The sequence below is a fragment of the Typopeltis vanoorti genome, chromosome 9, assembly GCF_054136105.1.
Source record: "Typopeltis vanoorti isolate ZY-2024b chromosome 9, IOZ_Tvanoo_1.0, whole genome shotgun sequence".
Classification (NCBI taxonomy): Eukaryota; Metazoa; Arthropoda; class Arachnida; order Uropygi; family Thelyphonidae; genus Typopeltis; species Typopeltis vanoorti.
Window position 1 is genome coordinate 92,470,343 of NC_143557.1, and position 27,767 is coordinate 92,498,109.

The 27,767-nt window shown below is 34.6% G+C and overlaps 1 protein-coding gene and 1 long non-coding RNA gene across 3 annotated transcripts in view; one reads left to right on the forward strand and one right to left on the reverse strand.

Moving 5' to 3' along the window:
* Window positions 1–27,767, reverse strand: part of Cbp53E (Calbindin 53E) — a 196,198-nt gene that overhangs the window by 51,925 nt on the left and 116,506 nt on the right. The gene's annotated exons all lie outside the window — the stretch shown is intronic.
* The window catches only part of LOC150103253 (uncharacterized), a 101,488-nt gene that overhangs the window by 18,962 nt on the left and 54,759 nt on the right, over window positions 1–27,767 (forward strand). The window contains exons 1-2 of one of the 2 annotated variants that reach the window (XR_016548771.1): window positions 4,050–4,153; window positions 26,364–26,450. This is a non-coding gene — a long non-coding RNA (uncharacterized LOC150103253). Of the gene's footprint in view, window positions 1–4,049; window positions 4,154–26,363; window positions 26,451–27,767 lie in introns of those variants that run through there. The other variant, XR_016548770.1, reaches the window with a different exon arrangement.

Here is a 27,767-nt window from a genome sequence, read left to right on the forward strand (position 1 = left end):
CTTGGAGTAGTCTGTTGCGTCGTAATTTGCCGCTAGTCGAATTAGATTATTATGATGCACTGCTGCTTTTGAGAGAAACTCAAAAGTTGCTATAGTCTGCATGAAGGTGTAAATATAGGGGGTATTTATGTCCTGGTGAAGTTGCACAGTGCGTACGAACCATGGTGCTTTCGGGATCATTCTGAGACATTTATTTTGCACACGTTGTAATTTTGGGATATTGGTATCTCCAAGCCAGAGAAGCATATGTAAGTATAGGACAAATCATCATTTTGTATATAAGTAGCTTGATCCTGGTGCTCAATTTGCTGTTCCTATGTTTTGATTAGTGGATAGAACTGTGCAATGATTTTTGACGTCTTTAGACATAGAGTTTTGATATGGGAGCTGAAGGTCAACTTTCTGTCCAGCAATACGCCAAGATATTTGATCTCTGTTTGCCATGGGATTTTTGTGTTGAACCAATACGAAGCATTGTTCTTCTGGTGCTATCGCATTTTTCCTTATAGTCCTTATAAGGACTGGCTTAAAGGGGCGAAGCAAGAATGCTTTTCATCTTCCCCGTTATCTGTAGAGGACAATGTAGGGATAAGGTGTTATTGAGCTATTAAAGCTCTGGTCATGGCAGGAGAGTAACAGCAACAGCCAAGCCTCAGTTAGAACTTCATTGGCTACAGCATTGCCATCCATTACCCTCTGTTTAAGTAAAGGGGTAAAATCTCAAAAAATCAGACGATCTCTAGGCCACTCATTCGTGGGCGAAAGACCGTCCAAATCTCCGCGTTGGTTCCACTCAGTGAAACCGACCACCGAGCAGAACCGCTCATTCCGAAGAAAATAATTCACCGACAAGAACCCCTCAGCGGGCCGTGCCGGAGAACACATTCCCCGAAGACTCAAATTGCTCCCTTAAGGCAAAACCCCCTAAGATAGCGAACTCTCGAAACTCAGCAGGATAACAGCAATAGCCGAGCCTCATTTAGAACTTCATTGGTACAGCATTGCCATCCATTACCCTCCAAGGGTATTTTAATCACCGCATCTCACGGTCTATCGCGTTTTCTTATATCCTTATATAAGGACTGGCTTAAAGGGGCGAAGCAAGAATGCTTTTCATCTTCCCCGTTATCTGTAGAGGACAGTGTAGGGATAAGGTGTTATTGAGCTATTAAAGCTCTGATCATGGCAGGAGGGTAACAGCAATAGCCGAGCCTCAGTTAGAACTTCTTTAGCTACAGCATTGCCATCCATTACTCTCCAAGGGTATTGGATTGAATGAATCAATCACCGCATCTCACGTTTCAACATACACCAAAATCAAATATAAAATTTATATTAATAAATAAAAGGTGTATATGCAAGAACCCTTAAAGAACTTGCGTAAATAAAATTTTTCAATAGTCATAAAATAATTACATTTAAAATATAATTTTCCTTGATATTCTTTAGGAAATATATAATATAATTATATCAATTTGCTCAGGCTTGATGATTTTCTTTTCTCTTTTGTCTCTCCCTACTAGCCAGTTAAATATGCGACAGTGTAATTTATGCGCACTGTTGGATGCTAAAATATTACAGAAATCTTGGCTATAAAAATTACGGAAAAATCTTGTTTTTAAACCGATTTCACAATACAGTCATTCGTTTGAATATGAACCGCAGTGACATCTGAATGTTTCTCTATTAGAAATATAGGTGCCACTGCTATTCTAGCGAACGTGGTCGTACAGCATCCTTTGGTTACTATCGCTATCTACAGGGCCGTCGCCAGATTAGATCGCGCCCTGAGGCAAACAATTACTAAATATCGCCCCTGATGGATTATAAGGCAAAAATATAAGAAAATCTCCAATTGCTATTTTGTTGTTATTACAAGAGAAACATTAATGCAAAACGATTACATAATAATACTAATTCCATGTTCTCTACGGGGGATATCGCACAATAAAACTGTTTTTAAGCTCTTCTAAATTTAAATTGTAAGCTATGTCCGCCTCTAATCAAGTGACCAATCAATCACTACTGTCCGCAAATAATTTTTGATCAGTTTAAGCTTGAAAAAACTTCTTTCCGCACTTGCTACCAGGAATTGTTAGCGTAGAGACGGCGCCTACCGCAATATGGCTGAACGAGCGCCCTTATTAAGCCGCGCCGTATGCTACACCCTGTCGACGGTACTGGCTATATATACAATGAATCCTCTTTATAATTAGACCAATGAATAAGAAGAAATGTGCATATCTTCATTCTTATTGCAATGAATCTCTCTCTCTCTCTCTCTTTCTCTCTCTCTCTCACTCTCTCTCTCTCTCTCTCTCTCTCTCTCTCTCTCTCTCTCTCTCTCTCACACACACACACACACACCCACACACACACACACAAAGCTATTCACCGACAACTTGTTTGGAAGAATACCACTTTCTCCGTGGAGAAAGGGAGTTTCAGCTCTCCTTACTCCTCTCTTACACCAATCGACGTATAGTCGATTGGTGTAAGACAGGAAGGGATGAAGGCAGCTAAAGGAAGATCGAATTCTGAAAGCTTAAAATAACAGAGCGGGGTTAAGTAACAGCGCTAAGTTTAATATATCATGATTCTTCTACTGAGAGAATTATATCTTTAAAAAAAAAAGCAAAAGCAGCCAAAAATTATAATTTTACAACGAATTTACAGATAATTCTTTTAAAATGTCAAGCTCAAATACGAAAAGTTAAAAGCTGATAATGCATTTGTACTAAATAGCGATATACTAAATAATATTACTGTAAAAGAAAATCTAAGGAAAATACTAAAAAAAAGTCTGAGTGAGACCGGGGTAGTCTTGTGTACTCACGTGTTTAATCAATATATCGCATTTATTTTATCATGTAATTATTTCATCTGAAAGCCTTCCACACTGAAATGATTCGCTAGTCGTTACTTTTAATCATTTTTATTCCTTCACCTGATCAAACTCAGTATAATGAGTTTATGCACCGTCACACACGCACGTACAGAAACATTTGTCTCAGTAAAATAGTTCTTCGTGTGAGGTCAGAAGCATCATCTTTGGAAAGTTCTTTACAATCCGTGTCCCTCATAATAAAGTTTGCCGATGAGCGTCATAAATAAGAAAAGTTTAATTAGCATGGGATAAATTATCATGAATAATGTTAGGGATATGAGTTTCTTAATATGGGAAAAATCTTCGTTTCAGCCACATCGAGAGAGAGAGAGAGAGATTAAAGAGCATCGCTCTATCAGCAAAGTAACGAACTCCTTAAGAAGGATAGAGGATACAATTGTTCGTGTTATAGTTATTTTCAGTTTTATTAAAATGGGGGAAGGAGGGATCACGTTTTTTGACACTGAGTGGAAGGGAATGTTTATTTGTATATGTTATTCTAATTAAGGGTCAGATAATACGGAAACCCTCTTCTGGAGACCAAACATTGATCCTTTTCAAGCCTTGCAATAAACAGGATTGTGGTCTCACACCGGGCAATGAAATCATCTCCCACCTAAAATTCAAGATACACGCGATTCAAGATGTTTTATTATTCGAGACTCAGCGAAATCCAGGCTGAGAAAAAAAAAAATAAAACACAAAATTGCAAAACAAGATAACGCACTAATACTATAAAAAATGCAGTTAACATTGAAAAGAAAACTCGTGTTCTAAACCAAGGGACAAGTTTATCGGTTTCGAATATTGTTTGGTGTTATCTTTCACGTTACGCGCGTGTTATCGATATTTGGTTATTTTCACGAATGGTATTTGATTTTTTTACTTCTGTTTTCGACTCTTTTAACGCTTTTATTTTGTTTACAGCTTACTCGTTCGTGTTTGCACTGAAGAGATTTTATTTCCAATTGATCGTTAAGAGTGTAAGATTTACTGATCGTGAAATATTGAGGTTAATTAATTATTTAGTTTGTTAAAAATAGAATGTGCATTCAAACGTAAAGAATATTTTCATAACATTATCATTACAACTCTCTTTTTACTCATTCTACTCTCTTTTTATTCCTTTACTAATAAAGGCATCCCTTTAATAGTAAAGGGATACCACTGACGAATATGATTCTTCTCTCTCTCTCTCTCTCTCTCTCTCTCTCTTACAGAGTGAGCGTTCTGTGCTGCTGAAGTTAAACCAGCCATTCAAGAGAAGTAAGAAACTTCTTTTTTGTATAGTTGTGTGAATAATGTAACCGGGTTTTAATTTTTTAATTAATTTTTTTAAAATTTTAATTATGGAGTTTTTAATTTACGTTGAGTAAGTGAAGTATTTTTTATATCGATAGAAATAAATTCATTTTAGGATTTTTTTCTGTAACATCATCTGTTTGACACTGCTAAATTGTTTTTCTTATAAACACGAAATTAAAGAATTTAGTAAGTAATTACGATAAAACGGACTGAACAGGCTATGGATTTTTGTATAAGACAAAGTGTGTGTGTGTGGGGGGGGAGAGAATGAAATTAGGATGAAGATTGCGAGGAGGCAAGGAGTATTGTATGGTAACGGCGGATTAAATGAAAATTTTCAATTAGACCAAGGCTTAATCGATTAACAAAAGACAAAGAACTTGTCACTGAGCTCTTAATTATGTACGGGTTGTTATTAAAAAGCATTTTTCCCTCCTACGTCTTTCAAAGGTGCTTCCGGGCAGTAAGAAAAGCGCCTTTGGTTGGAAAGATGTGAAATCGAATTCCGTCTGAGACGCAGTGATCCTTTACGAAGGTTTTAAATTGAAATCAAGTTAGCTCCTCTCATACAGAAATGGTAGATTTTCTCCTTCCGGGAAACTCTGCTTTTATTCTCGCATACGCTAACAAACGGACCGGAGAACCCACGTCATTAGCAGATATAATATACTAAAGCAACTAAATCTTATTAGCTTTAGTTGCTTTGTGTAATTTCGACTGATCCCAAATACTGGAGCTTTCGATTAAATTAGAAGTGAAATGCAAACCTGCCTCAGATCGTTTTCAATGCGACGATGCAAGAATTCAGGCGGTGTTCGGAGATACTCTGTATAGACTTCTGGTGGATTCTTATACAAACCAGCCTATCTCTTTATAAGTGAGGGATATTCTTAACAGTACGAATATCTTCGATACTGCCACATAATCTCTTTTCTCATGTAATAAGTGACGTGATGACTAATCCGCTTAATAAAAGATAAGACAAATTTATTACGGGATTTCCAAAAAAATTGAGCAGATAGCAGAGCATGATTTTGTAAGAAACGAGTTATGAGTAACGAATCAAACTAGAGAATTCTGTATATTATAAGAATTTGCGGGCTCTGTAGCGTACTCACGAAAACTTCAAAACATTTATCTTGAGAGAGGAGAAACGTGTGTTCGAATTTCTTTCAGGACACGAGGAAAACTTTGTAAGGGTTTCTTTCAGCTGAAGGTAAGTTAGTCAGGTGACAAAAAATTCACCGCAAACAGTTCATCAGAAAGCTCATCGACGGGCAATTCATCGAAAAATTACGAGAAAAAAAATCCCTTCGTGGAAACAGCAAATCATAGTAGAAAGCAATTCAGATAAAACGAATTAAAAGACAATTTTGTGAAAATATTGAATGATTGAGAGTTAAAATAATTTCAGCATTTAATCACTCAATATTCCACCAACTGTTGCAATTATTCTTTAAGTGATTGTGAATTAGTTTCTAAAAATATTTAGAAATGCTCAGAATTAATCACAATTAAGCAATTATTTTGTCGACTAAAAGCGCGGCAATGAAGGTATATTAATTGAGTTTTAATATAACAAAACTTATAACGTTCAGTTTTAATGGCTTTAGTTTTTTTATGCACTTGATGGTGATTTCAAACCACCTCAGAAAGTTCATGTGGGAGGCACTTCTTTCCTGGCTTTAGAGAAATATATCGTACAGATACGAAAAAAAAAAAAAAGCATTAACAAGCTGTGGGATTCGTCTGCAATATTTTGAAGCGAAAGCTGAAAGGATTTTTAAGTTATCTAAAAAATATTATTCTCTGTTTTACATGGTAAGATTAAATAATACCATTTTTCACAAAAATTTACAAAAATGACTAAAATTGAAAGGATTTATGATTATCCATTGTCAAGACAGTGGGAATTCTTGAAGAAGAAGAAGAAGAAGAAATCGTAAGCAATCCGTAATAAGTAAAGAACATTTCCTTGTCGACTTGATTAAATACTAATTTTAACTGAAATACTTCTCACGTTCAGTGTCATGACAACAGTGACTATCAGTGTAAGTTAAAATATGGCCAGGACTGAATATGTGTCACTAGTCACGCTAGAATGTGGTACATACAGGTTACAGAATAATATTCTTAAATAATTATTAAAATTCACTAATAACTACATAATCATGTCGTTTGGGTCTTATACAACGCTAAGTTATTTGAATGCAAAAGTTAAAACATTTAGATAAGTGCTTCTTATTTATTATTATTATTATTATTATTATTATTATTATCTGAGAAATATCGTGGGGAAATAAAAAAAAGAAAAAAAAAGTTATGAAAAATGTCAGTGAATGGTTTTTTTCGATGAAATGTTGCCTGACAAATTATTATTCAGCGAATCATTTTAATTTTTTATAATATTTTTTCAATAAATTCGTCGAATAACAATTAATTGATTTTTTTTGCGAAAATTTTAATTTGTATGGATATATTATAAATTATAATTTTTCGATAAATTATATTTCGACGAATTGTTAATCAGTGAATTGCTTTTCGTAACTGTTTTTTTTTTCGAGGAATTGCCATTCATCGAATTATTTGTTTGGTGAATTGTTTTTCGGTGAAATTTTCGATGAATTGCCATTCATAGAATTACTTATTTAATTAATTGTTTTCCCAGTGAATTTTTCTTCCAAAAAATTGCCATTCGGCCTTGAGATGAATTTTCATGGAACGTAAGAAGGGAGGGTGAAGCAAAAAACTAGCTACGGAGACTCAAGTTTTTAATTTCCGAAACTGGTCAGAGAAACACATAAAACTAGTGGCATCACAATTAGTTGGTGAAACTGCAAGTCAAGCCTTAGAATGCATGCCGCGACATCCAGAAGTATGAAATAAATGGATTATGCGTCTGTCCATTGTGTTCATTGACCGGTTTATGCTTTATTAATAAAAGCAATTCAACCACCATCGGAGACTGATTACCTCAGCTTCGGCAAGTAGAAAAATCCCATGAAAATCACAAGAAAATCCCACGGAGAGTGAGGGAGACAAAGAGCATTCTTTACAATCAACTACCATTTCAATAATAACAATAAAATCATCTAAGCAAGAGCACTATCGTTTTTTATCTGAATTTGAAATAAATGCAGATAAAAACCACATGATTAACTTGCTGTTCTCGAGCTAGTGAAAATCCTTTCTAATAATTCAGGAGTGCTGCCAACAATTCTTTACGTTTTATTAATTTTTTAAGCTGTTCGCTACCCCATCTTTAATCTGGACGAACAAGTCGTCCATCACATCGCTCGTGATAAATAGTTCCTACTACTCTTTCGGTGGAACATGACAGTAAGAACGCTTTGAGTTACTACAATTGCCCTTCTCTCTCTCTCTCTTTCTCTCTCTCTCTCTCTCTCTTTCTCTCTCTCTCTCTCTCTCTCTCTCTCTCTCTCTCTCTCTCTCCCTCCCCTATAGTCCATTTCTCTAATCATCGGCTCTGTAGGGAACTTCGACTCTCTCCCGTTTATGTGATATACGACTTTCACCAAAGATCTACTTTGTTCATTTTAGCTCTCAAACAATATTAGCGGACTCACAGGAACGTATTCGCTAGAAGCATCTGCTTATCTTATATCCATCCCCTCAAGTTGATGCCCTTGCTGTAGACCACATTTTATCCATCCATCTGTGGAAACCTCTGATGTGTGAACTTTAAATTTGTAGAACCAGACCGCATTCCTTCCTTCTTCTTTTTTTGGATTTAATATTTTTTGTTGTTGTTGTCGATTTAAAAATAATAAAGGAAAACACTGCTAGTGGTCAGTTTACTTGTTTAGCATACATTAGAAAAGAGATGGTTCGATGATATGCCGGAAGCTGATAAAGTCTTCATAAAAAGTTTCTAATTTTAATTATGCCATAGTTCACATTCGCAATTCTTTCAGTCTTGCAAGTTTTATTAAGAATTTTTTCTCACTTCGCAATTAACACCAGTCATTTTTGTTTTTGATTCGAAGCTTTCGAAGCCAGTGCAAAAGAAAAAACATTTTTGCTATTTCTTTTGTGGCGCCATCTAGGCATCATGAAAAACTATGACATTTCTTATTTGCAAATACTGTACTGACATTTTAATGTGTGCGCCTGCTTATACGCAAGTATTGAATTCTAAATTGACTAAGAAATCGACAATTAAGGCAAAATTTTTTTCAATATTAATAATAACAAAAAAAAGATTAATTTACAAATCTGTTGATTTGATTTGATTTAATATACATAAAAAAAAGAAAATTTATTCGCTGTTCACTGAATTCAAATGTCATCATGGGATTTAACTTATGCAATTCAATTAAAAAAAAAATAAGAAAAGAAGACATTTGCAGCCTAGAATGTTGTTATTCTTGTCTCATGTTTTTTAAATTAAATAATTATGATGCATTATCATATTAGCAAATGAAATTAGGCCAAAGGACTTTATTAGAAACCGCAGCTCCATCTAGAGTTAATTAAAATCAACTTTTCAGATAGTAGTTTTTTTTCCATTCCTATATTTGGTCTCATGTTTCGTTCTCATAAAACAGACACGCACTTATTTCTTTTAATGAGAAATCGAATGCTTATTCAGATAAGTTAGCAAGTGGAAGACAAGTATATTAAGACAGAAAACAATATGTAATTTAAAATATTTTAAATAGAAGGCTTGCAATTTCATATAATTGTGGGATGGAAAAACTCTTTCACTGCTGTACGAAATAGACTAAGTTACCTTAAACTGAAAAGTCATAAATTGAATTTTTTTTTTTTTTTTTTTTCCAGATAGGATTGAAACCCAGGTTGTCTATCCAACCAAAGGGCATCGTCGAAACGGACTATATATAAATAGTATTTTTTTTTTTTTTTTGGCCCAAAGTCTTCAACAGAGCTAGCAGAGTGAAACGCAGCATTATTTAGTGGATCTTCAATGAACCAAATTTCTGACCATTCTCACTGTATAAGACATATTCCGTTAACTTTTTCTCTCCGAATTTGAACTCTGTATACAATTTGATCCCCATTCTCGGAGACCAAACTGCTGATTTGTCAGTTGTTAATTATTGTGTTTTTATTACTCTATCCACCTGGTGGAGAAGCATTGTACTTCAGTAGTATCATCAGGAAGTCAGTGAATTTTTTTCACGTGGAAAATGAAATTATAAAAAAATTTTTTTTTTCTTTCGCAACTTCCATATGTTGCCTTCACGAAAAAAACATTTTTTTTTTTCATGAAAGCAACTGTATAAAGTGTCCTCTCTAAGAAAAAACACTAAATCTAAATGTTTAAGATCTTTTTTTTTTCCTTTTTTTTTTCTTTCACAGAATACTAAAAACGCCATTTCAAGGGAAAAAAAAAAACAGGATAAATACAGTCAAACTTTCTTTCCTCACGGCACAGTTAGTGTTTCTCTTAGAGGGGGCACGCTCCACGCATTGAACATCCGTTTCTCACGGATACAGTTTTTATTCACCGTGAATGAAAGGGAAGGATAACTTTGACAAATACGAATGCTTTCTTTAGCACTTCCTTGGGATCAAAGATAAGAAGCAATCGGCTCTTCAAATTGTTTCTCGAGGGTAGAATGACTGCGCGTGATGAAATTAAAGAACACGTCGTGGAGGAGAGTTGGAATTCTTTTCTATATATAAAAGACTTTTGGGGAAAGAGTGAAGAATATCAGTGACATCTGAAGATTAATGAAATATCTTCTTATAGATAAGGCTTCAACGCTGTCATTGAAATTGTCTTTATATGTGATTTTTCCCCCTTGAGTTATAATAGAAAATGAAGTGTAAACATCGCTGTTCGCTAATTAAAAAGGTCGGATCTCTCTGTTTCCATCCTCTTTTTTTTTTCTTTTTTTTTTTTTTTTTGGAAAATGAGGATGGAGAGAGAGAGAGAGAGAGAGAGAGAGAGAGAGAGAGAGAGAGAGAGAGAGACCATTATAGGTTCAATTCTAATCGCCGTCGACTATAGAAACTTTTTCTAGGCCCCTTTTCATCCCTTTCCCGAGTTGGTAAGTCAACCTTAGCAGGCGGGCGGACTGAAGATTTTTTAAATAATTGACTTGTATTTTTAATTTTTTACAACATTCTTAAATCATCTGGTAATCCTACTCTAGAGACCAAACTTGGAACTTTTTTTTTCAGCCACAAGGCGTCTAATAAGTTCGGGGTGGTCTCCGATTGGGTGACGAAATATATCTCCAACCAAATGACGATCACAAATATCCGTGCCCACGGCAAGATTCAAATTCGCAGCCTTGGTTGGAGAGCGGATACATTAACCACTAGGCCAATCAGGAAGGCCCGTTTATTTATTTCTTATAATTTACTTACTATTTCGTTTATTTATTAATATGTTTCAAAAATCTTTCTATAAACTCGCCAGTTAATGATCAAATTTAATTATTTAATTCTATTCTTCGAAACTTGATCTACACTGTGTATCATAAAAATAATGGAAATTTGTGCCATTGCTTACAATTTTTTGTTGTTATTATTATTATTATTATTATTATTATTATTATTATTATTATTAAGAGTCACTGACTCCAGGCAGTCAACGACTCATCGAGGGAGGCTACATACTACATACACCAGCTATCATACTTATTCTTGAATTCAACACTACTTGCACTCACAACATCCAAAGGCAATCCATTCCAATCACGCACCACCCTCTGAGAGAAAAATCTAGCCTTCACCCTCTTCTTAGCAGCATTCATTCTCAGCTTCCAAAGATGCCCTCTTGTCCTTTCCCCATCCTCCATAAATCGAAAAATTCCATCAATTGAAATCTTGTATGACCCTTTCAGAAGTTTGTAAGTCTCAATCATATCATCTCTCTTTCTCCTGTTTGCCAGTGTCTGCACTCTACAAATTCTCAGTCTGTCTTCATAATCAGCATTCCACAATTCTGATATCATTTTTAACACTCTCCTTTGCTCTCTCTCTCTCTCTCTCTCTCTCTCTCTCTCTCTCTCTCTCTCTCTCTCTCTCTCTCTCTCTCTCTCTCTCTCTCTCTTTCTCCACTGAATCAGAATCACAACGGAAACCAGGAGACCAGACCTGCGCACAATAGTCCAAGTGAGGTCTTATCAAGGCTATGTAAAGAGCACTTGATAACACATGTAAAGAAATGATGCGAACTTTCACATATAAAGAAAATGACCCCCTTACTTGTGAAAGTTCGTTTCAGCATTGCAATTATCTTTTGAGTTGTATTTGCAATCTTTGCAGCATGGTCCCTGAACTTCAACTCCCTATCTACTAGCACTCCAAGATCCCTAGCCTCACCAGTTTCTTCTAAATAATCCCACCAATATAATACGGCATTGGATATCTAATCACGCCGAAGTGCATGACTTTACATTTATTGACATTAAACTGACATCCATTTTCCCATGCCCACAATTCCAGCCTATTCAAATAATTCTGCATGTACTGAATATCAGCTGCATTCCTGATTATCCTACCTATATTTGCATCAGAAAAATAGCTGTATGTCGCCTGTCAAATCCTTCCCAATGTCATTATTATACAGACTGAATAACAGTGAATTAAGTTGATGGAAGCTTTTTTCACTTGGCTATGCTATCAATTATTAATTTAGTTTAATCCTTTATCCAGGTGTAAGCAAACAAAGTTTGCTCCTGAAGTATTTTCAGGACTGGGGAAACTCGTGCTAAAAAAGGTGGTATAAGTTCTTATCACTTGCCTTAGTATCTCATGATGCAAAGCACATCTCCTTGTGGACATGTATAATGCTATGCATTAAGGGAAGGGTCACTACCCAGACCAGTTTCAACCCTTATTAAGGTCTCGTCAGTGGGAGCCAGACCCAGAGATGGTGATACTAAGGGGGAAGAAATGCAGAAGTCATATCACCATATACCAGTTGCCAAAATGTGCCAACACCTTATTATTAAATTTCTCTCGATTAGAGATAGTTGATGGAAGTTTTATAACTTCTGCATTACTTCCACCTCAGTATCACCACCTCTGGGTCTGGCTCCCACTGACGAGACCTCAATAAAGGTCGAAACCGGTCTGGGTAGTGGCCTAATGCACACCACATCTCGCAAGGAGATGTGCCTTTGCATTATGGGATACTAAGGCAAGTGATCAGAACTTATACCACCTTTACCACGAGTTGCCCCAGTCCGGAAAATACTTCAGGCGCAAACTTTGTTTGCTTACACTTACATGAAGGATTAAACCAAATAAAATAAAATTGGTAATAGTGGATCAAGGACTGATCCTTATGGTACACCACTAGTTACCTTAAACCTTGCAGACTCACCCCCCCCCCCCATATACCACTGTTTGATATCTATCAGTCAGTCATCCTCCTATCTACGCTAATATTTTAGAATTCAACCATATATTCTCCAATTTATGCAACAGTCTTCCATGCTGTATTTTGTCAAAAGCCTTAGCAAAATCAGTCCAAAAGTTATCATGGTGTATCCATTCCCTTCTCTAGTTCAATGATAACATTATTATAGAATGTCAGCAAGTTGCCAAAACATGACCTTCGCTCAGTAAGCCCATGCTGTTCATTGTAAAGTAGAGATTCTCTGTCAACCTATTTATGAAGGGTTGACAGACCTCTAACTAACTTTTCCAAAATCTTCACCATCACTCCTGAGATAATGGTTGGTCGATACTTGGATACATCTGTATCTGTACCACCATGTGCAATTGGATTACCATACATTCTTTCCAATCCTGCAGAATCTTCCGTGTTCCGAGACTCAGATTATATAGCCTGGTCAAAGGAATAGTCAGTTCAGCTGATCACTCTTTTAGCAGTGCTGGTATCTTAATCAGTCCCTATTCAGTTTGTGCAAGAACTCTAATTCCGCCTCCTCATACACCTGAGTTTCTTCATCCAGTGAAGAGGTAGCAGTGAACTCAGTGTTGCATGTACCAGGTTGATGGCTTTTAGCAAAAGGGGCACTCATTAGTTGAACAACCTCTTCTGCATCAGTCACTCTCACACCATCTGCATTCAGTAAAGTCATTCTTTCATATTCATTCTTTCTTTCTTTTACTTGCAGCATATCGATAGAATTCTTTCGGATTGTCTCTAGCTTGCCAGTTTCTTTTCGTACTCAGACTTAACTTTCCGTACAACAGTTATAACTCTTCTGACCTGCTGCTTATAATTTTCATAATGCACACCATCCTTATGTACACGGTATTCTTTCCACATTCATCCTTTTCTTATGAGTCTCTTGCTTAATAAGATTACACATCCGTTTGACTCCTACTCTATTTATTCTTCGAACTCTCGGGACACATTCTGATATCGCATCATTTAAGTATTGTTTAAATGCTTCCTATGCGCTGTCATATTCTTCCCATCCAGCAACCGATCCCATTCCACTGAACTCAGTATACTCTTCACTTTTTCATAATTTCCTGCTTTGCAGTTCAGCATGTAACCTTTCCTGAATGGAACATTCATAAACCTAGCCACTTCCGAAGTGAGTACCGCATGATCACTGTCACCAACTGGAGGCAGGATAGTTACGTCTTTAACTGAAACCCCATCTGACACTATAATCAAATCTAACACTCTTTGAACTCGAGTTCCTTCTGTCACATGCTGCTAGAGGAAGTTGTCCCGCAACAGCTCAATAAATTCAGTTTCAGTCTTCTCATTTGGATAATTAAAGTCCCCCATTATTGATGAATACAAATACGCGTTTTTTGTTTTCATCATCTATATTTGAAATATTTACAATTAAATAATTTTCACTGTGGTTTAATACGTGTGTTTCTTTTAATTAATTTTAATCTATATTTGGTGATGCATTTCTTCGTCATAGCAACATACAGGTTTGTTGTTATGGGTTTATAACAACATCCCACTATGTAAACTGAGACTTCAAACTCTCTACCTTATTATTATTATTATGTGACACCTGCAAGGACTCGTCATGGGAAGTCACACTATATACAAGTCATCGCCTCTCCTACTTAATCCTCCAACTACACACAACGCCATCTACCGCCCACCATCAATGTTGATTGTTAATCAACACCGTTCTGTGGCAAATACCAAATAACTCTATTTCCTTCTATCACTTTTTTTTTTAAACACTTCTCGCAGCTATTTTGTATCTCACACTGTCCTCAATCTGCTGTTTGAGAACCAGCTGACTTTTAAAAGCATTCAATGCAAAAGAACTGAATAATGTTCGGAAAAGACAAGATCTTTTCATCTTTTTCTTCTTTCTTTCTTTAGCCTAACAGTTATGTAGTTTGCAGACCTGCCTTGGGCTACTTTGATAGTTCTAGAAGTCGTGATTTCGTATCACTTCTTCACAACAAACTTTACCTTTGCCAAAGGCAATTAAAAAAAAAAAAGAGAGAGAGATTTAAACACAATATATTCGTTGGGGCAAAACACAAGTAACTTTAAATTCGAATATTACGTTTTTCATACGAAAAAAAAAAAAAAAAAGAAAATCTTTTGAATTGTAATAAATTAAGACATTTGGGATCCTTTCAGCATTTTCTTTTTAAATTCTTCTTTAGAAGACACCGCTATAGCCTTTAGTAATACTAAAGTGATGGATTCGTCACAGGGTTAGTACGTTGCGTGTGCATATCTTTTTTTTTCTTTTTTTACATGCTCTACGAAGTGCTTTTTTATATACAACTTTTGCGTGACTTGAAAATGCAATTTAATACACGAAAAAAGAATTCTTCGCAGGCCTTTCTTCCTGTATTGCTACGTGCCACAGTGGACGCTCTGCACCCTTCCCCTTACGTTGTGATACTCGTGTTTTTGCAAACGGCTGTCAACACAGTTCATTACTGGCTTGCACTTCCAATATAAAAACTCGAAGGAATGTTCCGAAATATGTTTTTAGAGTAGCGGGAGAAATAGATAGAGAGAAATTGGGAAATATTTATAGTGAATTTGGTTTTATTCAAAAATTGTGATCTCAAGAACTTTAAAAAAATACAATTTTTTTAAAAATCTGCAATTATTACACGAGGATTAAGTAAAAATTTTGATTTTTTTTCTATTGAAGCAGCAAATTCTTTCATAATTATAAAATAACGATCAAATATGTGTTGACTAGTGGTGTAATCAGAGTTAGTAGCAATTTGTTGGGAAGATTACAACATTTTCAAAACTGCGTGCATGATTTAATCACCTTCTAGAAATTCTTCGCCTCCTTACTAATCAGAAGCATCGGTTCTAAGAAATCACTTTACTTATGCATAGTCTGAAACGGTATTTAATAAGTTTCTGGTCGAAATAACATTCGCTAACATCTGTTCATCGCAAGATTTAACATAAATTATTTATATTATAAATGCTTGATTAACATTTGTTGCTGAAAAGTAATTTCAATGAATAAAGAATATATTGTGCAGGTTTTTTTTTTTTTTTTTTTTTTTTTTTTTTTTTTTTTTTTGTAGATGCTGATATTTTGAGTGGTTTATTTCATACACATGTTTAATGCGCAGAACTGCATTTGCGCATCTTAAGTTATTATAATAACAAACTGTAATTATAATTTGCCTGACTTCTAAACATATTCACTCTATAATTTAATCTTAACTCTTAATTTTAATCTCAAATCTTAAATCTTTAATCTTAAACTATAAAGTGATTCTTGTAATCCAAATTCACTTTATATTATATTGCTTTAATTATTCTATAAGATTATATTATCCAAAATCGTTTATAACTTTAAACTTGCTCTATAATCTTAAATTAGCTCATACACCTTTTATTTAATTTTATACTTCGTAATGAAAGATAAGAAACAAGGTGATCGTTGTATTATGTACTATTATTAACTATTAGTTAATAGTATCGTTAAAGTGTTGACCATATATTGCACCCGTTCAGGGTTTTCTCAAACTTTTTCTAGGACGGAACATTTCACAAATCCTGAATTAATTAATAATTAATTGGTAATTTACCCGATTTCTATTATTAATTAATCATTAATTAACAATGAATTAAACATAAACATCGTTAAATTAATTTGTGCTGATTTTCATTGACATATTCCATTCTGATCACCAAATATATTTATAATATTATTAAAAGTACTTACGAATGAATGCAGACTTTTTCTCCTGTGTGCTGGTAGTTTTCCCCTCCTTTTGTACATCCTGGAAATCTTGAGGTAGATGACTCACTATCTGTTCCACAAACACCTTCAATGAGAGATTTCTTAATACCAAAATTAAACAAAGTGCCTCGTCTCTTATTCATATTAGAATTTAAAGCTGTATTCCTATTACTTTTAAAAAAATCACGGCACTCCGGTTTCAGAACAAGCACTTACACACTGCAATACGAACTTGCGAAGAAAGTATTCAGTATTAATAGATTTGAGAACCGCATACAGACTACCTTGATCTTCAATTTCAGCGGAAAATTTTTCTTTATACTTCCTTTCTGATTGGTCACTGATATTTCGTTCACAATTTCGTTCAGTTTTGAGAACACGCCACCCATTGTTATAATCCGCTTGGAGGCAATTTTTATGACCCGTCATAAACAGCGGTATTCCCTCTCCCAAATGTTGAAAGGTTTCGATGTGTGAAAATTAACGATACACAGATGTTGTTAGGCGTTCTTAGTCTGAGCTTTTCGACATATTCACGAATTTTATTCTCCTCAGAATATTTCTGCTATAAAATATTTATTCATGAAAAATGTTTTGGCAAACTAAAATGACAAATTTCAGAACTTCTCGCGGAACACTTATTCACCTTCCGTGGAACACTAGTGTTCAGCGGAACACAGTTTGAGAAACCCTGAATTATATGATATTATTAAAAAACTTAAGAACAATAAAGCTCCTGGACCAGACGGCATCTCAAACAGGGTGATCAAGCTGCTGCCTCAAAAAGCTGTAGTGCATCACCTGACCAGTATAATAAATGCAATCTTAAGATTTCACTATTTTCCTTCCAACTGGAAACTGGCTGATGTAATTCCTATACATAAGCCAGGTAAAGACCCACACCTACCGCAAAATTATCGTCCAATCAGTCTCATCTCCAATCTGGGTAAAGTCATCCTCTCACGACTCCAAACCTCAGTAAATGATCTAAACATCCTCCATAAAGAACAGTTTGATTTTCGGCAATAACATAGTGCTACCCAGCAAATCCACAGAATTGTCGAATACATCACCACCAGTTACAACTGGCGCCAGTGCACAGCAGCTGTTTTCCTAGACCTATCCAAAGCATTTGACAAAATCTGGCATTTTGGACTCCTGCACAAACTTATCTCAGCCGGTACCTCACTAAAAATGGTTCATCTAATCCATTCATATCGTCAGAATAGATCGATGCAAGTTAAAATCAACGGTTCTACATCGTCCCAGCGCCATATCTTTGCTGGAGTGCCGCAGGGATCTCTACTGGCTCCATTGCTGTTTTCTGTATACATGTCAGACATCCCACACAATCCGATGACTTCCATTTTTACCCTGTATGCGGACGATACGGCAATACTAACCAGATCTCTCAGACCCCATTTCATTACCAGAAAGCTTCAAGAAAACCTTCTAAAGCTGGAGGGTTGGTTCTCCAAGTGGAGATTGGAAGTCAACCCCCCTGAAAAGCTCAGCTGTTTTTTTCTCTAAAAGGCCAATGTCTCCTGCAGGAGATGTGTTACTATTCAATAATAAAATTCCCTGGCAGACAGAAACAAAATACCTGGGTGTAATTCTCGACAAAAAGCTATCTTTCAACCAACACATCAAGTCTGTGTGCGCAAAGGCATCTAAAGCCACAGCTCAGATCTATCCGCTAATTAATAGAAATAGCAAGCGCAGCAACAGAATCAAATTGCAACTATACCAGATGACGATTCGTCATATAATCACCTATGCCTCTCCGGCCTGGAGCCACACCTCTAATACTAACATTATCAAAATACAGCGAATGCAGAACAAGTGCTTGAGAATGATTCTGAACACCCCGTGGTATGTTAGAAACAATCAACTCCACAGAGATACAAATATTCCCTATATTTTCTCTTATCTACAATCCTTAGCTTCCAAATTTTTTCTAAAGACGTCCACACATCCCAACGATTTGGTTCAGCAAGCTGCAGCATACGAGGCAACGGACATATTCAAACATAGAAAACCAAAAGCTATATTAGCCTCCTTTAGTGATGCATAATCTCCATGCCCATTCAGGGAGAGCAAACTGCTCGTACATTTTACCCTCACTGTAACCACAACAGATAGCGGGGAATATGAAAAGCATCTTGCTTCACTCCTAAAGACATAAATGTCAATTGTGATTGTAGAATTCAAAATACCGTTAAGCTGTCAATTCGCTAATCACTAATGTTTTGAAATTGATAGTACAGTAAACCCTCGATTTAAAGGACTAATAGGGTCTAAGGGGTGTCCGTTAAATCGCTAATTTTTAAAATAAAAATATCCAAGGATTACCTAAACCAAGCGCCTTGGTTTAGGTAATCCTGCTTTGAAAAAACTATCAAGTTTTTTTTTGAACTTTTGAATTCTGCTGTTTTTTTATAATTAACTTCCTAAAATTACGAAAATATGTGTAATAAAACTGCCGCAGAAAGTCACGCCTCGCGACAAAAGAACCAATTACAGTGTGATTGGTGTGATCACGATCTAATCATTCGGCGAATGATTAGGATGCCGAACATGTTTTAGAGTGGTGACTCATTTCTGTCGGCTAAATTACTAGTGTTTTTCCAACATATGATGGCTTATTCGCCAAAATTTGTTAAAATAACAGGAAATTAATAACAAAAAATAACCTGTTAATTTAATTATAAGCAAATCTTGGTTAAAAGCATTTTAAAATTAAAGGGCGTTAATTTTCACATGTGACATACGGACCGGAAATTTTTTCCGTTAAATCGAGGGTTTAGTGTACTTCAGTGTTACTCTGAACAGATAAACACATTTGGTATTGGTATATGATAAACTGAAGGGTTACGTAACTTCTTACACTTCATAAAAATATTACCTCATTAAATATAAATACGCATTTCGATATGTGGAACACACACCGTTCCAATTAAAATTGTCTATTCAGCAGTGCTATTTTATTCTATTCACCCACATTTCTATCAATTTTGATTTGTAACAGATTTTTAGTAATTTGTAAAAAAACAAATCATAGCTATCATTTAAATCGAATTCCTTATAACTAATCAGTGATGTTGTTAAAAACAACATCTTGTTCAAATAGAATCTGTGGAAAATAAAATAATCCAAAGTGTCCATCGAAAAGTCAGCTGAGTTCAAACTATCCCAACTTTACCTCGGTCATAGCTTTTCTTTAGGATTTAATTAAAAAGCCATCCATTGGGTTCAAAAAATAAGTTTTTGTTTCTATCAGTTGTCCTAACAGGCACTTAAGCGCCCACGACCTTTTCAAGTATTCTTGGACTTCGCAACCGTAACTCAAGGATAAGGTGGTTAGTCCTATGACTCTCGGTGTATCCTATGTCTGTAGATGCGTGTGTTCAGGGGGATGTTTTGCCTGTTCCGGGGAACGAAAAACTCGAGTTTCCGAGTGAAAAAACCCTACCTCTGTATGAGACCGGTTAACTCACCTTTCTTTGAAAGAGACTAGATAAAGGTTCCTCACCTCACTGACGGGAATCGAACCCAGGTCGATTCCGGTCAGTGAATCGACCTGGTATAGACGAAGACCAAAGGGCTTCGTCTATACTGAATATTTTATTTTCTCAAAAGCATCTATGTACATTCGGACGAACTATTTCATATACACAATAAGTACATAGCATGCTTATTTCAGTTAACAATTTTTTTATTTACAACATGATAACATGCCCAATATCCATTTTCACCTAAAGTCCTGTGCAATCTTTTGGGCAGTTATTTTGCCATTTAACATCCATTGAAATATTACAATAGTTTTATCTTATCTGAAAATTATAAGACACTTCCTGCCTATATTCCTGTCTATACTGACTGAGCTATGGAGGCTCAATAAGTTTTTGTTATTCTTCATAAATGAATTCCACCAGGGTTCTTATTCAGATCGTCAAAATCATCAAAAATATTAAACGTGTCCATTTTATGTTACACATTACGAGGTATTGATATTTACTCAGTAATTGGGTTCAACCTTTATGCAAACTTCATTTGTATTCACTGGGGGAAAGGGAGGGGAAAAACTGTGAGTAAATTACCGAATTTGAGTTTGCTTCAACAACCTTATAAGCGACTGCCAAGTTCGTTATTCGGTCAACAAAGAACAGCCTCTTTGACAAACTGCAAACGCCAACGATCAGCTTCTGTCCTTCTGGTCAGCAGTTTCGAATTAAAAATAACAAAACGTAATTCTTTAAAATTAATGAACTGTCAGCATAATCTTTAGAACATCATAAATTGTTGTTTATAAAAAAAAAAATCACTCAATCAACCTCCATTCATCGTGAATGTCTTTTTCAATGATTTCCGCATCCTTCTTCTAAGCCTGTGAAGACACTATTGCATAGTCAAATCTCTTATGAGGAACTCAAGTTTGGGACCTGTCAGTCGAACAGCATTAGCAAAAGCAGTAGACAATATTGAACGTCTAATACCACCGCTACTATGAGAAAAGCATTAAAATTACTTGTCGAGTGGAAAGACTGGATTTCAATGCGATTCTAGATTTTGGATTCTAGAATGCAAAAAATCTTTATAAAGAGTTTCCAACTGAAAATTAGTTAGCTGGATTCATACAGAGATAGCGAATGTTTTTGTTTTGTTTTTTTTTCCTTACGGAAATTTTGATCTCATAAAAACACGCAAACCGGCCTCAGAACACACAATGACAAATTACAAAAAAAAAAAAAAATGAATAAAGAATACTCAACTGCTTCTAGACAAGCCAACAGAGTATTCTTCATTCCTTCTTGTGCTTGTTTAAAATCAATCAATAAGTAAGTCGCGTGTACCTCCATTATGCAAATGGCAGTATATTAAAGAATTTCGAAAACCTCTTTCTTTTAATAGCAGGTTTTTTTTTTTTTTTTTTTTTTTCGTATTTCATAAAAATCGAGCGCATAATTTCTGTGTCGGATTACAAATGATTCTAGAAATTCCTGTTTATGTCTTCCTTTCGATATGAAGTTATTTCGCAACGTTGACAAACATCTGGTATCGACTTAGTTCTGACGCTAATGATTGATCTTTGTCCTCCTTTTCTACATATCGGCATGCCAGTTATTTCTTTTGGTCTTCTCATCGATTTAAGAAGTAGGGAACAAACTTAAAATGTCATTATGGAGGAAATGAGACAGAAAATCCCAGCAAATCATCTTAAAATACTTACCGAAAGAAACGAAATATTATTAAGTTTTCTAAATCTCAGTGATTCTTTCTACAGTTGTAAAATATGGATTTTTCATTCCGATAAATAAATTAAACTAATATAATTAGAATTTTAATTGAAGAGAAATAAATGCGCGATGAACGTATTCCTTTTATTAGGCTTAATTAGGACTAATTTTGCTACATTACAGTTGAACAAACTCTTTATAAAAATACTGTATTTAATTATTTAGGGAATTGCTTAGTTGATTTATTTGTATATTTTTCAAAAAGATTTGATTAGAATTCAAATCATTTCCACTTTTCTCAGAAAAGTAAAGGTGAACATATTTCTTCGGAAGGTTGTTCGCATTTCCCTTTCTAACAAACCGTATATGCCTTCTCACATTCTGTTGTTATTAGCAACCTCTTCATACGGATTTTCAGTCGTAGGCGACCAAAGGAGTGCTAATGTACAGACCGCAGGTGTAGTGCAGCATTGAAACGTGTAGAACAGCCTTGGAAACAGTTGTAAATTTACTTCCAACATTCTTGTCTCGAGAATGCTTACAACTTCAAAAGTTAACGCACGCTGCACAATATCAAGCCACGTGCGCACAAAACGGTATATTTTCAAGTTCCTACTACGAAATGTTCTATTTCTGTGCCAGAAGAATCGTTTAGTCAAATGACAGAAAGAAGTTTATGAACATGTACCAGACTGGTTAACAAGATCTAGAGAGAGAGAGAGAGAGAGAGAGAGAGAGAGAGAGAGAGAGTAAGAGGGACAGCAGATGGTAAGGTCGTCTGTGCAGATGTTTGTCATGATATATTTATGTCCAATTAGTCATAAAATATTTCATTCTTATTTGGGAAACTCAGAAATTTTTCTGCACATATGTTTCTAATGCTTTTTTTTTTTTTTTTTTATTTTGTGAAATTTTTTCATAGTGAAAAAGCACTCAGCGAATTGAGGACTAGCCCCTCCATTTCGCTACTTAATAAGGAGAGTAAGCTAGAACCTCACATATATACAAGACCTGTATTTTGTCCCAAAATCTTTGTACAAAAACGACGTTGAGTACGAAATTAAGTTTAGATTAGTACACCCGGTTGTGATTAATTTTATTGAGTAAAAAATGTTTTTAATAATTATCACCCAAAATAATCTGCGTTATTATTCTAGAAGTGTAAACAAAAAAAAGCCATTAATACAATAATCAAATCCCACTCTTCGTTTCAATTAGATGAATTAGGTAAACCTTCTAAAAAATCCCAACTAAAAATATATCATAAAACAAATTCGGAAAACTCATTTAAATCGCTTTCAAGAAGTGATTACTTATGCATTATTCAAGATAGAACGAAATAATTCTTTTGATATGTGTCTTCCCCATATGATGCATAAAATATTCCTTGATGTGTTAAGCAAATAAAAAAAATCTCAATTCATCACGCTATCGAAAAAGAGCTTGATGGAATGTCATTTCGAAACTTAGTTGACGTATTGAGTTGGGCTGAAGATGACAGGAAATTTACCATCGAATGTAATCAAAATGACTTTGGAAAGAAAATTCACTCTAGTTATTCAAATATAAGAGAGGGGAAGAGGTCAAAATTATCGATAATTCTCCAGGCCATAACGTAGACGTAGAGTATAATGATTGTTTACTATTCCTAATCATTAAATTACAAATAGGATCAAATAGGAATAAATTGCTACTTGTTTGTGTTCTTTTAAAAGAAAAGATTCAATTCATGTGGTTCAATTAACATGATGTCTAGACACAGAAAAGATTGTTTCTTATAATCTTAAGAAGTATGATTATAAGATTTCTGTATGATCTAAATCATTAATATGATTTAGATCATACAGAAATCTAAATCATATTAATTACGATGTTAATCCTCCGTCTTGAACTAACAACAAGTCGACGAAGTTCCAAATCCTCATCATTCTTTCAAAGATTTGCTTTTCCAGACAGTGGAGTTCCATTCTATGCAGTGGTTGACTGAGCTGTTGTCACTAATGCCAATTAGGGTCAACTCATTAATGTGTTTTTTTTCGCTGACAGACAGAAACTCATCAGTGGAATTCTTTTCCCGAGCATTATCTCGAATAATAATGGACTATCTCTGTTCACTTAATGTAACTTCAAATGAGTTTAAGATCGAAGTAGTCCGCTCGCATTGAATTTCCTGATTATACTTTAAAAGTTCCTTTCTTTATTCCACAAGAAATTTTTCTGAAAGCCCGTTCAACAAATAAAATGAGCAGCCACTAATTAAAATCTCTTTTTCTCTTTCTATCCATCATCACCATGGCAACAAGTGAGAAGATTATCTGTTTAACTAGTGCACAAACTAACCATACTTTTATGTGATGATTAAACAGATATACTTCTGTCTAATATTTATTTAATATCCAAGATACGTATGTTTCAATAATATACAATAATTTTATATTAAACATAATTTTAACTTGCTCTCTCTCGTTCTTGTAGCCAGTCATTCGACAATGGAATTCCCCTCTTACAAAAGAGACAGACCAACCGTAACATATTCCATTCTTAAACAAGAATTGATGTGTTCCTGTCCCGATATATCTACTTCACTTACAAATGGATTATCCTTATACTATTCTATAATTAAATGATAATTTAGCAATATTTGCTTAATGATTTTAAGCCGTGTAAGGGCATTTTCAAATGTGATGTCTGAAAACAAAACAGTCACTAGTCTAACATCTAGATATCCTTTTCGATTTTTTTTTTTTTTAGTAATAGAAAACAGCATTAGGGTTTTACATTTCTTTCCCATTCTTCATATACACAAGTTTTGCTTGACGAATAAAATAATATTTCTAAACATCAGATAAATGAGATGCTATCTGATGTGAATACCTTCTCATTAGATAGCAGAAGGTTAAAATAAGACATCAATTTGTTTTACTACTGGAAGACATGTTAAAAAACTGAATTTTCTTGGATCTTGAATGAAATTCATAGAAGTCATATCCAGAAATTTTTTTAAAAAAAATATCTGAACATGTACTAGTATTTCTTTTACAGTTTAAGAATATGTTTTAGATATTTTGATCCGACTGGCATATTAAAAATGTGCTGGCAGAATAGTATCTAGCAAACTATACGCCGTATTATCAATTATGGACACATTTTGAAACACGTCAAGAAAGCTTCTTTAAATCCTTGAAAGAAAACAATGATCCAGATAGTAAGAGGATGAATGATCATTTAGTTAAATATTAATCAATATCAGAAATTTCTGTTTAACTAAAACCTAATGAAATTTTGCAGTTTCGTTTTGTTGGTCTCCTGCCGATTCCCTGAGCGATATCAGCATATTGCTTTTATTTCCGATTGGATTCTCTGCCTTAATCAAAACACTTTCCTACTTTTAATTATTTCCTGTTTCCAGTGAACACACACTGACGTCGGTCATCGCTGCAAGATTATAAGAGAGAATTAATAAGTCGAGTCACAAGTCACTTCATGAAGTATGCAAACATCTGTTTCTGTCTGCAGCTGTTTCGGAATTTCATTTATTCCAAATACCTCCGTGGAAAGTTGCTGAACAGCCGGTATCGAAACTTTTAGTTTCTTTAATGAATCAAAATAAGACACAGAGAGATTTCACAAAATTACCTCTATCGGATTAACAGAAATCACCTTTCTTAGAACTTAGAGACTTACAAAGTTGACCGAACTTAAAACCATACGTAGTAGGTTGAATGCTTCTGATAAAGCGCTGACGCTAAATTATGTTGACCAGTAAAGAGGAAAGAAAATATAGAAAGAAAATAAAGAAAAAATAATATAGCTTCATAATCTAAAACAGGTTGCATACAACCTGCTCTATGAACATGCAAGAAATCTTTAAAGGCATATTATTAGGATTTCAGTTTTTATGATACAGTTCTTTTATGATTGAATAGATAGACAGATAGAGGAACAGAGAGAGAGAGAGAGAGAGAGAGAGAGGAGGAGGAGGAGAATGACAGAGAAAGAGCGAGTGAAAAAGAATAAGAAAAATACAGGAGGTTGAGAAAGAGAGAGAAGAGGAGAATGGGGAAGAATGAGAAAGAAATAATAAGAGAAGATGAAGTAAATGAAAGAATGGAAGAAGAGAAGGAGAAGAGAGAAGGTGGAGAAGAATGAGTGAAAGGAGAGGGAGAGAGAGAGAGAGAGAATATGAGCATTTTGGATTGATCTAACTGAACTTATTTCATATGATCTTAGTAGTGATTACTATTGAGATATGATGCAATTTTTCGAAGCTTGTGTTGCTGTTATCGGAGCATTTAATACTTTTTATGTTAATTCAATCCACTTTAGGTTGTAAGGAGAATCAAACATGTAGCTTTTTAAAGGAATTTAGGACTCCAAGCAGGGTGGTGATCTCACTCTTGCGTACAATGAGGGGAACTGTTAACGATTTTCTGTGTCTGACTTTAATGCTAATTCGAAAGTAAAGGTCGATTCCCAGGAGGAGCTAATTAGCTGTTTCAAGGAATTAATCTGAGAAATAGTCTAGACAGGGATATATATTCCTGAAAGGAATTTTTTTTGAAACGTCTCTCCTTCGATGAATAATAAGCATTTCGCCTCATGTATGTAATTCACAATAAGATTCAAAACAGAGTGTAGAAATAGAAACATATATTATGGTGCTAATAACTTATTCTTAAGGAATCCTTATATATAATTTTTATACCACAATTGATGTGATTGTTCAAATGTCATCGATGTCGACATTATTTTAATAAGGGAAACTAATAGCAAAGCCAGTTTTTTTTGTTTTTTTTTCAGTGAAGGATCCGTCCGCTAATGTGTTCGAGTGTAATTATGAAAGAAGGAAAGATGGAATTTAGATCAACTAATAAAAGTAACCAAATTGTGAGTTTCGACGTAAAGAGAATTGAAAACAAAATAAATAAAAAAAAAACTATAAGAGATTAAAATGATACATTAAAATAAATTAACGAACAGTAAATATACTAAAAATAAAATAATTATAAATATTCACGTTGTGATTGTTAATAGATTATATATTTTTAATTAAGTATGATTATTATTATTATTATTGTATTTTTGATATTACTTTTATTTATATAAAATAATTTGTTTATTCGTCTTCAATGCTATGATTTTATCTAAAATCTTGTCTGATTTTTATGAAAATTTTGTCTTTCCATTTTTTTTGCTCCTATAAATTAAACTATCACAATTATCAAGTGGGCCCTTGACAGAAAAAAAATTATTTCATTGCTTCAATGAAATATAAATCGACGCAACTTAGATGACCATTTTCTAAAAATGAAGAAACTGTACACCTTTCCTATTTTCCCATAAGCAGAAAATGTCTACCATAAATAGAATAATAGCAGTTCAAGAAATGGAAAACTAAATATAGATAACATTCTAAATCCGGTATTGTCAGTGGAAATCTGAAAACGTCTAAACTCCACTCTTTCTTTGAAGAACGGGTAAGCTCCAATTGAAGAATGCTTGAGGCTGAGTGAGGAAGTGGGCAATCAGCATCAGTACTTCAACTGTTCTATTTCCTATGAGACAACGAAATCCAATACATCTACTCGAAGTATTTTTGTCGTTAGAAACATAAGAAACACTCGAAGATTAATCCAATGTTTACCGGTCCAGTCATGGATTGTGGAAGCAATACGTTCGTCGGCTATAATTCAATTATTGTTGAGACGTCCTTACGGCAAGAACATCTTCAAACTGATGATTGAAACACATAACAGTCTTAGATCGCTACTAGTAAGAAAATTATTTAATCTTGCGAAATAATATCAATGTCTTTATTGTCATAGCATTCATGCTCACACTATCGCTCATTCTCTATTGCAAGTTCCTCTATTCTATTGTCAAATTTTTCTTTCATTTCCTTGTGCGATCTTGTAATCATATCCTTTCTTCCATTTACGTTGTTATCTTAAGGTAAATACAAACAGAGAATCATTTTATGGAAGGAATAAGGTAAAAAAGACTTTTTAGGTAAGAAGGACTAGTTCATCGTGTCAGTTCTTATCTGCTGATTTCCCCAGCGTGTTTTACATGTTTGCAATATCCCACTGGGATGTTTTTTGTAGTGGATGAACGCTCATCATTGTACACACACACACACACACACACACACACACACACACACACACACACACACACACACACACACACACACACACACACACA